This window comes from Ursus americanus, chromosome 2, assembly GCF_024610735.1.
Source record: "Ursus americanus isolate L20-20 chromosome 2, mUrsAme1.1.p, whole genome shotgun sequence".
NCBI classification, from domain to species: Eukaryota; Metazoa; Chordata; class Mammalia; order Carnivora; family Ursidae; genus Ursus; species Ursus americanus.
Genome location: NC_142128.1, coordinates 82,938,304 through 82,948,621, shown reverse-complemented (window position 1 = coordinate 82,948,621; position 10,318 = coordinate 82,938,304). Strand labels below are relative to the sequence as shown.

The following is a 10,318-nucleotide window of genomic DNA, read 5'->3' as shown; positions in this document are numbered from 1 at the left end:
CATCTTTTACTGTATCAACACTACATGCCTAATATTTAGCCTAGCATGATGCAGCGTGATTATGCCTGGGGAACTATTAGCAATAATGGCCATAATAACTGTAGATTTCCTTGAGTGACAAGAACAAGAATGAATTAAAAATTTATAGGACACTGCTGCCTGGGGACGCTGCCAAGTAAGCATCGTTAAAGTCTCCCCTCCCACCACCATCATGTCTAAGTCAGAGACTCCCACAGAGCCTGAACAGCTGTGGAAGCTCTTCATCGGAGTTTTGAGCTTTGAAACAACCGACGAGAGTCTGAGGAGCCATTTTGAGCAATGGGGAAAGCTTATGGACCGTGTGGTAATGAGCGATCCAAACACCAAGCACTCCAGAGTCTTCGGGTTTGTCACGTATGCCCCGTGGAGGATGTGGATGCAGCCATGAATGCGAGGCCACGCAAGGTGGATGGAAGAGTTGTGGAACCAAAGAGGGCTGTCTCAAGGGAAGATTCTCAAAGACCTGGTGCCCACTAAACTGTGAAAAAGATTTTTGTTGGTGGCGTGAAAGAAGACACTGAAGAACATCATCTAGGAGTTTGTTTTGAACAGTACGGGGAAATTGAAGTGATTGAACTCATGACTGACCGAGGCAGTGGCAAAAAGAGAGGTTTTGCTTTTGTAACATCTGATGACCATGACTCTGTAAACAAGATTGTCATTCGAAAATATCACACGGTGAATGGCCACAACTGTGAAGTAAGGAAAGCCCTATCTAAGCAAGGGATGGCTAGTGCTTCATCCAGCCAAAGAGGTCGAAATGGTTCTGGAAACTTTGGTGGTGGTCGTGGAAGCGGTTTTGGTGGGAATGACAACTTTGGTCGTGGAGGGAACTTCAGTGGGCGAGGTGGCTTTGGTGGCAGTTGAGGTGGTGGTGGATATGGTGGCAGTGTGAATGGCTATAACGGTTTTGGGAATGATGGTGGTTATGGAGGAGGCAGCCCTGGTTACTCTGGAGGAAGCAGGGGCTATGAAAGTGGTGGACAGGGTTATGGAATCAGGGTAGTAGCTATGGCAGGAGCGGCAGCTATGACAGCTTTAGCAACAGAGGAGGTGGAGGCAATTTTGGAGGAGACGGAAGCTATAATGATTTTGGCAATTACAACAATCAGTCCTCAAATTTTGGACCCATGAAAGGAGGAAAGTTTGGAGGCAGAAGCTCTGGCCCCTATGGTGGTAGAGGCCAATACTTTGCCAAACCATGAAACCGAGGTGGCTATGGCGGTTCCAGCAGCAGCAGTAGCTACGGCAGTGGCAGAAGGTTTTAATTATTGCCAGGAAACAAAGCTCAGCAGGAGAGGAGAGCCAGAGAAATGACAGGGAAGCTACAGGCTACAGCAGATTTGTAAACTCTGACAACACAGTGGTGCCAGGGCCTCACTGCTACAAAGAAGACATGTCTTAGACAATACTCATGTGTATGGGCAAAAAACTGAAGGACTAATTGCATAACAGGCTATTTTAGTTTCTGTTCTGTGGAAAGTGTAAAGCATTCCAACAAAGGATTTTAATGTAGATTTTTTTTTTTTTGCACTCATGCTGTTGATTGCTAATGTGATAGTCTGATCATGATGCTGAATAAATGTGTCTTTTTAAAAATGTGCTGTGTAAAGTTAGTCTACTCTGACACCATCTTGATATACTTCCCCAACCGTGTGAAGTTAGAATTCCTTCAGGGTGGGGCGCCTGGGTGGCACAGCGGTTAAGCGTCTGCCTTTGGCTCAGGGTGTGATCCCGGCGTTATGTGATCGAGCCCCACATCAGGCTCCTCTGCTATGAGCCTGCTTCTTCCTCTTCCACTCCCCCTGCTTGTGTTCCCGCTCTAGCTGGCTGTCTCTATCTCTGTCGAATAAATAAATAAAATCTTTAAAAAAAAAAAAAAAGAATTCCTTCAGGGTGATGCCAGGTTCCATTCAAAATTTATTTGCAACCTGCTTGGGCACAGAAGCCATTGTCTCCACAAACCTTGGTGTAGTTGAACTGACAGTTAATGTGTTGTGATCTGGAGTTCACCATTAAAAGGGTCACCCACTGCTTGACTACTTATGACTATGTCCTTCATGACTCCTCCACAAATTATATATAACATGGGAAAATGGCCAGGATAATGTGCACTAAGCCAAACTCCACCCTAACCTACTGGAGTCCAAGGAAAAATAAGGAACATAGGATATGTAAAACTATAACAGGTAATGAATCCCACTATAGAAAGAACAAGATGTTATTCCACATAATAGAAGATACAGGAACTATTAAAACAACTGGAGAAATATTTCACCTTGGACCTCTTCAATTTAATCTAATACACGTAAATCATATACATTAGAAAACTTAGGACAAGTAAAGGCACATTTGGAAGATGAGACCAATAAAGTCAAAACAACTTTGCAGGAATTGAAAGAACAAACACATGCATTCCCTAAAATAGCAACAGAGTTGCATCTGATACTGTGGAGATCAAAGATGTGCAAGCTTGTGCCTCTAGGAGCTTTATGCAAATGATGTTTACTTAGAAATAGATGTAGAAATAGATGTACAAAGGCCTGACATAGAAAGTGGTTAAGTCTGGAAGTGATATAAGGACATCATCTCATTTCGTCAGGCATGTGTAAGACTTGTCCTATATATGGTCACAAATGGAAAGATTCATTTTATAGAACTCAGTTAAAATTGAGCGTGACATAGCTTCAGAATGTCTAAAGGAAATGCCTTTGCGCGTGCGTGTGTGTGTGTGTGTGTGTGTGTGTGTGTGTGTGACTCATGATCTCATTAAAAACTTAATTTTCCCTCCAAGAGCTTCCAAGACATGGCTGAATGACATGCTTTATCATGTCTCCTTTTGGACTTGTGAAAATAAGTAGAGAACACACAAGAATGGTGGAGGTGGTGGTTGTGGTGGTGGTGGGCTGGGATTAACATTCATTCAACATACGCTATAAGTCCAGTATTTTATTAGGCTGTTACATATTTTCTTCGTTGACACAATCATCCTGAAAGACAGTTTTATTTCCCCATTTTACAGGTGGGGAAATGAGGTGCAGAGAGTGTAAATGAGCTGTCCAGGGTCACACAGCTAGTAAGACCCAGAAATGGAACCCTAGCTGTCTCAGAAGCCTATGGTCTTTCCTCTGTATACCCTTCCCCCTTTCACTAGAGCTGGTTAGCAGTTATATAAAGTGTAATTATCTGGCTAAGAATTATTTTTGCACAATGCATTCCAGTCTACAGAATACTTGCATTCTTTGAATCATCCTTGTCAACATAATGCCAAGCTGACTCCCTCCTTTAGTTCTTATAAGATTTTGTTTATTGACTTTAATTAAGTGACCCCACTTAGAAGTATAAAGGTATTTATTAGAAGGTTTGAATTCATCTATAAAGAAGAAAACAATTCCACAGAGGTGTGTGGCATGACCACCCCATCCACTTGAAGATGATGGCTGTACCCCAGGGTTCCGAAGTCGCTGATACATGGACTATATTGTTTCACAGTATTACACTTCACTTCTGCTCTAGACTGGATGCCACCTCCCCAAGACCTCCTCTATGTATGTGCACCCTCATCCCCATGTGGCTGACTCAGGCAGCCCTTGTAGGCAGGCCAGTGGCCTTAAAAGCAGCTTCTTTCCCCACCCCAGAACTACAGATCAGGTCTTCTTGGCTGACTGGCATTTCTCCTATGCCAATTAGACCAACATGAAAGACTAGTGAGTGGGAAATAATGCAAAGAGTCCCCGCCAAAAAACACTGGTCTTATATACTGGTGTGTCTTCTATGCCAATATACATGGCAGCAAAGAGCCTCCAGAGGGCAGAGCTTATTTGTCATTGTCCTTGAACTGTGTCTTCAGTTTGCTTCTCCACTTTGGTGACCCAAGGTAAGGAATAAATCATGGTCCTCCATGGTGAAGTTCTAGTAGCCCCAACGTATAAATAGCAACCATCCTGCCTCTTTCCCAAGTTAGGTGGTGTAATGCCCGTTCAATGGATGAAGCACAGATTCAGATATGTTCCATGATTTGCCCAATGCCACACAGCCAGTGCCAAGGCGGGTCAAGGCCAGGGTACTTCAAAACTTGAGCTCAGATTCTTGTATGTTCTTGGATGGTAAGTGAATTAAAAGCAAAACAAGACTTGTTGGGTGTTAAGTTTCTTTTTTTTTTTTTTAATAAGTAAGGTGAGTCAAAAATAACCAGAATTAATTTTTAAAAAGAGTAATCAAAGTTATTATAAGAAGATTAATTGTTGTGTCTTATGAAAAGTCTAATTTGTATTATAATTCATATTATTTGATAAATAATACCATGAGAGCATCAGAAATTTAAAAAACACCTACACTCTCATTATGATAACAAACTATTTTAATATTCCATATTCCATCTCAGACTTTATTTACACGCATAGAAGAGTTTTGCATAATTGACATTCTATTGTATTGCTCCATTGTGATGTTGCTTTTTAAAAAACTTAACATACTACAAGCACATTATATTGATTTATAGTAATTATTTAAAATGACTGAATAATATTCTATCAATTGTTATCAAAGATTGTTTAAACATCTTTTTGACTTGTTTTTATTTGCTTCCTCTTATTAAAAGAATAATGTTCCAAGAAGCTACTCTAAGCCCATAACTTCATCCTTTTACAAATAAAAAAATTATAGTTGTTGATTGAAATACGTGAAATATGTGTCTAAGTGTGTATGTGTATGTTTAATTTTAGTTCATTGAAGGAAAGTTAATTTAATTTAATTTTTTAAAAAAGATTTTATTTATTTGTCAGAGAGAGAGAGAGAATAAGCAGGGGGAGCGGCAGGCAGAGGGAGATGTAGGCTCCCCACTAAGCAAGGAGCCTGATGTGGGATTCAATCCCAGGACCCTAGGATCATGACCTGAGCCAAAGGCAGATGCTTAACAGACTGAGCCACCCTGCGAAAGTTAATTTTAGGAAAGAAGAAAGAAGACAATAAATACCACCTTGTAATCCCACCAGTTAGAATAATTACTGTTAAACTTCTGGTATTATAAAGATGCACATTCTTTATGTAGTTATCAAATAATATTTGGGACTTATATTTATATATTATTAACATCTTGAGTCATAGCATAATACTGCTTCTGCATCCACTTCCATTCATGAATATTTTCTCATTTTATTAAGTTTTTGTTTGTATCCTACACCATAATTTATTTAATTGCATCCTTCTTATTGGACACTTAGTGTTTTTTTAAAATTCTCTATAGTTAATGACACTACAATTATTTTGAAATTAGTCTTTGTAAACACCTATAATTAGTTCCTTAGAGCTAAATTTCTAGAATTGGAATAACTGATTTAAGGGTTTTGATATTTTTGTTTTATATTACCATATTGCTTTTCAGAAGAATTGTATCATGTAAACTTCGCCTTTCTCTATATGAGGGCGTCCTTTTTCCCTCATGCTGGCAAGAGTCAGTTTCTTTATTAAAAAAGAAAAGAAGAACCCCCTTCCCCCCACCAAATAGCTCTGTCAATTTGTTAGGTAAAAAATACACTCTCTTGTATAATTTTAGATTTCTGTGACACTTTTGAAGCCAAAAATTTATATCCTCCATTTGTGAATAATATTTTTATGTGAATGTTCATGTTATTTCTCCATTTCAAAAAAATTGAGGTGTTCACTTTTTGTCATTTTTAAAGAGCTCTTGTATAGACTAAAGATATTAATTCCTTTATCAAATATGTTCTATGTATCCCTCCATTTAAATTATACTTTTATTTTGTTTATGCAAAATTTTGATGAATAAAAACTTTAGATCTTTAGGCATACGATATATCATTTTTTTTCAGTTTTTTTGCCATAGTGTTATGCTTAGAAAGTCTTTCTCTTTCTGAGATTACATGACTTCACCTTGAATTTTCTTTATTCTATTTTTTAAAAAAATTATTTCCTTAATTTAACTGAAATACTTTTGCTATATGGCCTTGCTTCACTTAAATTGTATGTATGTGTTGAAGGTGGTTAAAAATTTCCATGGACATTTATTAATGTAAGTTGCAAAAAAATTATTTTACCAACTATATATATATATATGTGAATGTATATATATGTATGTATATATTCTTATGCATTTGTATATATAAATGTGCATATATGTGTATATATAAATGTGTATATTTGTATATATAAATGTATATATGTATATAATGTATATATATGTATGTATATATGCTTATGCATTTGTATATATAAATGTATTGAATGACAACAATTAACAGAAGACAGGAGGGAGGAATTAGGACTATTTTGTGAGTATAGGGTACTCATACCACCCATGAAGTGGTATAGTATTATTTGAAAATAGACTTGAATTAGTTATAAATTTATATTGCAAACTTTAAAAAAAATTAAAAAAAGAAGTATAACTGATATGCTAAGAAAGAAGAGAAAGAGAAGTCAAGAAAATGAAATCATGGGGCGCCTGGGTGGCTCAGTTGTTAAGCGTCTGCCTTTGGCTCAGGGCGTGATCCTGGCATTCTGGGATCAAGCCCCACATCAGGTTCCTCTGCTGGGAGCCTGCTTCTTCCTCTCCCACTCCCCCTGCGTGTTCTCCCCCTCTCGCTGGCTGTCTCTCTCTGTCAAATAAATAAATAAAATCTTAAAAAAAAAAAAAGAAAATGAAATCATGCAAAATCCTCACTTAAACCATAAGAGATAGAAAGAGTGAATGAAAAAAATAGGAATAAAGAACAAGGGCAATAAATAGAAAACAACAACAAATGTGGTAGATATTAATCCACCTATATCAATAATCACTTTGAACATTAATCATCTAAATATACCAATTAAGATACAGAAATTTCAAAGTGCATCAAAAGAGAAGACCTAACTATATGTTGTCTATAAGAAACTTGATTTAGATAAAAAATACACATAGATTATAAGTAAATGGATGGAGAAAAATACACTATGCTAACACTAATCAAAAGAAAGCAGGAGTAGCCATATTAATTTCAGGCAGAACAGACTTCAAGGAAAGGAAAGTTATTAGGGATGAAAAGGAAATTAAGTAATGGCATTAGGGATCAATGTTCCAAGAAAGTGTAACAATTTTTAACATGTATGTACCTAACAACAGAGCATCAGACTACATTAGGAAAAACAAAGAACTACAAAGAGAAATAGATGAATCCACTATCGTAGATGGAGACTTCACACCGCTCTGTAAGAAATGAGCAGATCCAGCAGGAAGAAAATCAGTAAAAGGACAGTTGAACTCAGTAACACTATCAATCAATCAGAGATAATTGACATCTATAGACTACTTCATCCAACAGCAGCAGAACACTACCTATGCTCAAGTTCACATGGAACATTTAGCAATATAGGCCACATTTTCGGTCATAAAACACACCTTAACAAATTTAAAAGAATAGAAATCATACAATGTCTACTTTCAGACCACAATGCATTGAAACTAGAAATCAGTAACAGAAAGGTACCTGGAACATCCCCAAATACTTGGAGATTAAACAACATACTTCTAACAACACACAGGTCAAAGAAGAAATACCAGAAAATATTTTAAAATATTTTTAACTAAATAAAAATAAAAATACAATTTATCAAAATCTAGGAGGTACTGTAAAAGCACCACTTAGAGAGAAGTTTATACCATTGAATGCATATGTTAAAAAATAAGAAAGATCTAGAATTAATAACCTAAGTTTCCACATTAGGAAACTAGAAATATAAAAACAAATTAAATCCAAAGTAGGCATGAAATAAAAGAAATACGAACCAGAGCAGAAGTCAATGAAATTGAAAACAGGAGATTAGTAGAGAAAATCAATAAAATCAAAGCTGATTCTTTGAAAAGATCAATAATATCAATAAACCTTTAGCCAGGCTACTAAGAAAAACAGAGAGAGGACAAAAATTACAAAAATCGTAAATGAAATAAAGGCCATCGTTACAGATCCCATGGACATTAAATGGATAATAAAGGAATACTACAAACAGCTCTATGCCACAAAATTGACAACCTGGATGAAATGAACGAAATCCTTGCTAATTTGCTAATACATGAGAGGAAATAGACAATCTAAATAGGCCTATATCTACCAAAGAAATTGGATCAATAATTAGTAAACTTTCAAAAGAAAAGTCACCAGGCCCAGATAAGTTCATTGGTAAATTCTATCAAACATTTAAGAAAGAAATTATTCTAATTCTCTATAGTCTCTTTCAGAGAATAGAAACAGAGGGAATACTAACTCATTCTATGAAGTCAGCATTATCCAAATACCAAAATCAGACAAATGTATTACAAGAAAAAACCACATAATCAATATCTCTCATGAACACAGATGCAAAAATCCTCAACAAAATAATAACTAATCTAATCCAGCAATATATAAAAAGTATTATATACCACAACCAAGTTGAATTTATCTCAGGTATGCAAGGCTGGTTTAATAGTAAAAAATCTAGGGGCGCCTGGGTGGCTCAGTTGGTTAAACGTCTGCCTTCAGCTCAGGTCATGATCCCAGGGTCCTGGGATTGAGCCCTGTATTGGGCACCTTGCTCAGCGGGGAGCCTGCTTCTCCCTCTCCCTCTGCCTCCTGCTCCCCAGCTTGTGCTCTCTCTCTTTCTGTCAAATAAATAAAATCTTTAAGAAATATGCTAAAAAATCCATTAATGTCACAATTTACATCAACTGACTAAAAAAGAAGAAAACAAACTACATGAGTATATCAATAGATGCAGAAGTATTTGCAAAGTCTTGTAGCCATTCATGATAAAAATCCTCAGTAAACTAGGAATAGAGAACTTTTTCAACTTCATAAAGAATATCCACAAAAATGCTACAGCTAACATCTTACTTAGCAGTGAGAAACTTAAGCTTTCCCACTAGGATTAAAAACAAAGCAAGGATGTCCCCTCTCACCAGTCCTTTTCAACATCATACCATAATTTCTAGCTAATGCAATAAGAGAAAAACAGGAAATAAAAAGTATGCATTTTGGGAAAGAAGAAATAAAGCTATTTTGCTTGAAGATGACATAATTATCTATGTAGAAGACCCAAAGAAGCAACAAAAAATCTGCTGGAATTAATAAGTGGTTATAGCAAAGTTGCAGGGTACAAAGTTAATATACAAGCACCAGTTATTTTCCTATATGCCAGCAATGAACAAATGGAATTTGAAATTAAAAGCAGAGTACCATTTACATTAGCACCCTCCAAAATGAAATTCTTAGATATAAATCTAACAAAATATGTGCAAGGTATATATCAGGAAAACTACAAAAATCTGTTGAATTAAATCAAAGAAAAAAGTAAATGCAGAGATAGTCTATGTGTATAGGAAGACTCAGTATTATCAAGATGTCAATTTTCAACTTGATCTATATGTTAAATGTAAACTCAATAAAAATTCCAGCAAGTTATTTTGTGAATATCAACCAACATATTCTAAAGTTTATTTGGAGAGCAAAAGACCTAGAATTGGCAATATAATATTTAAAGAGAAGAACAAAAATCAGAGGACCTAACTTCAAGACTTGCAATAAAGCAACACTAATCAAGACAGTGTGGTATTGGCAAAAGAACTGACAAATAGATCAGCAGAACAGACAAATTTATTAATGGATAAAACAGACAAATAGATCAATTTTCAGAATAGAGTGCCCAGAAATAGTCCCACAGAAAGGACAAAGGAGCAAAGGTAATATAATAGAGCAAAGGTAGTCTTTTCAACAAATGGTGCTGGAACAACTGGAATCCACATGCAAAAAAATGAATATAGGCACAGATCATACACCCTTCACAAAAATTAACTCGGAATATACCACAGATCTAAATTTAAAGTTAAAAATGATAAAACTCCTAGAAGAAAAACACAGGGGAAAACCTAGATGACCTTGGGTATGGCAATGACTTTTTAGATACAAAACTAAAGATATCAACCATAAAAGAAAAATTGATAAGCTGGTCCTCATTCAAATTAAACACTTCTGCTCTGTGAGAGACAAATAATCATGAGAATGAGATGAGAAGAGAAGAGACAGAAAAATATTTGGAAAGGGTATATCTGATAAAGGATGTTATCTAAAATTGTATAAAGAACTCTTAATTCAATAATAAGAAAACAAATAATTTAATTAAAAATAGGCAAAAACTTTAATGGGCACCTCATCAAAGAAGATAATATAGATAGACAAAAAGCATATGAATAGATGTTCCATATTATATGTCATCAGGGAAATAGAAATTAAAAACAAGAACAAGATAC

The 10,318-nt window shown here is 35.9% G+C and overlaps 1 pseudogene; it reads left to right on the top strand.

The window, feature by feature from the left end:
- The first annotated feature begins 211 nt into the window (after positions 1–211).
- Positions 212–1,322, top strand: LOC123801447 (heterogeneous nuclear ribonucleoprotein A1 pseudogene; annotated as a pseudogene).
- Positions 1,323–10,318: the final 8,996 nt, after the last annotated feature.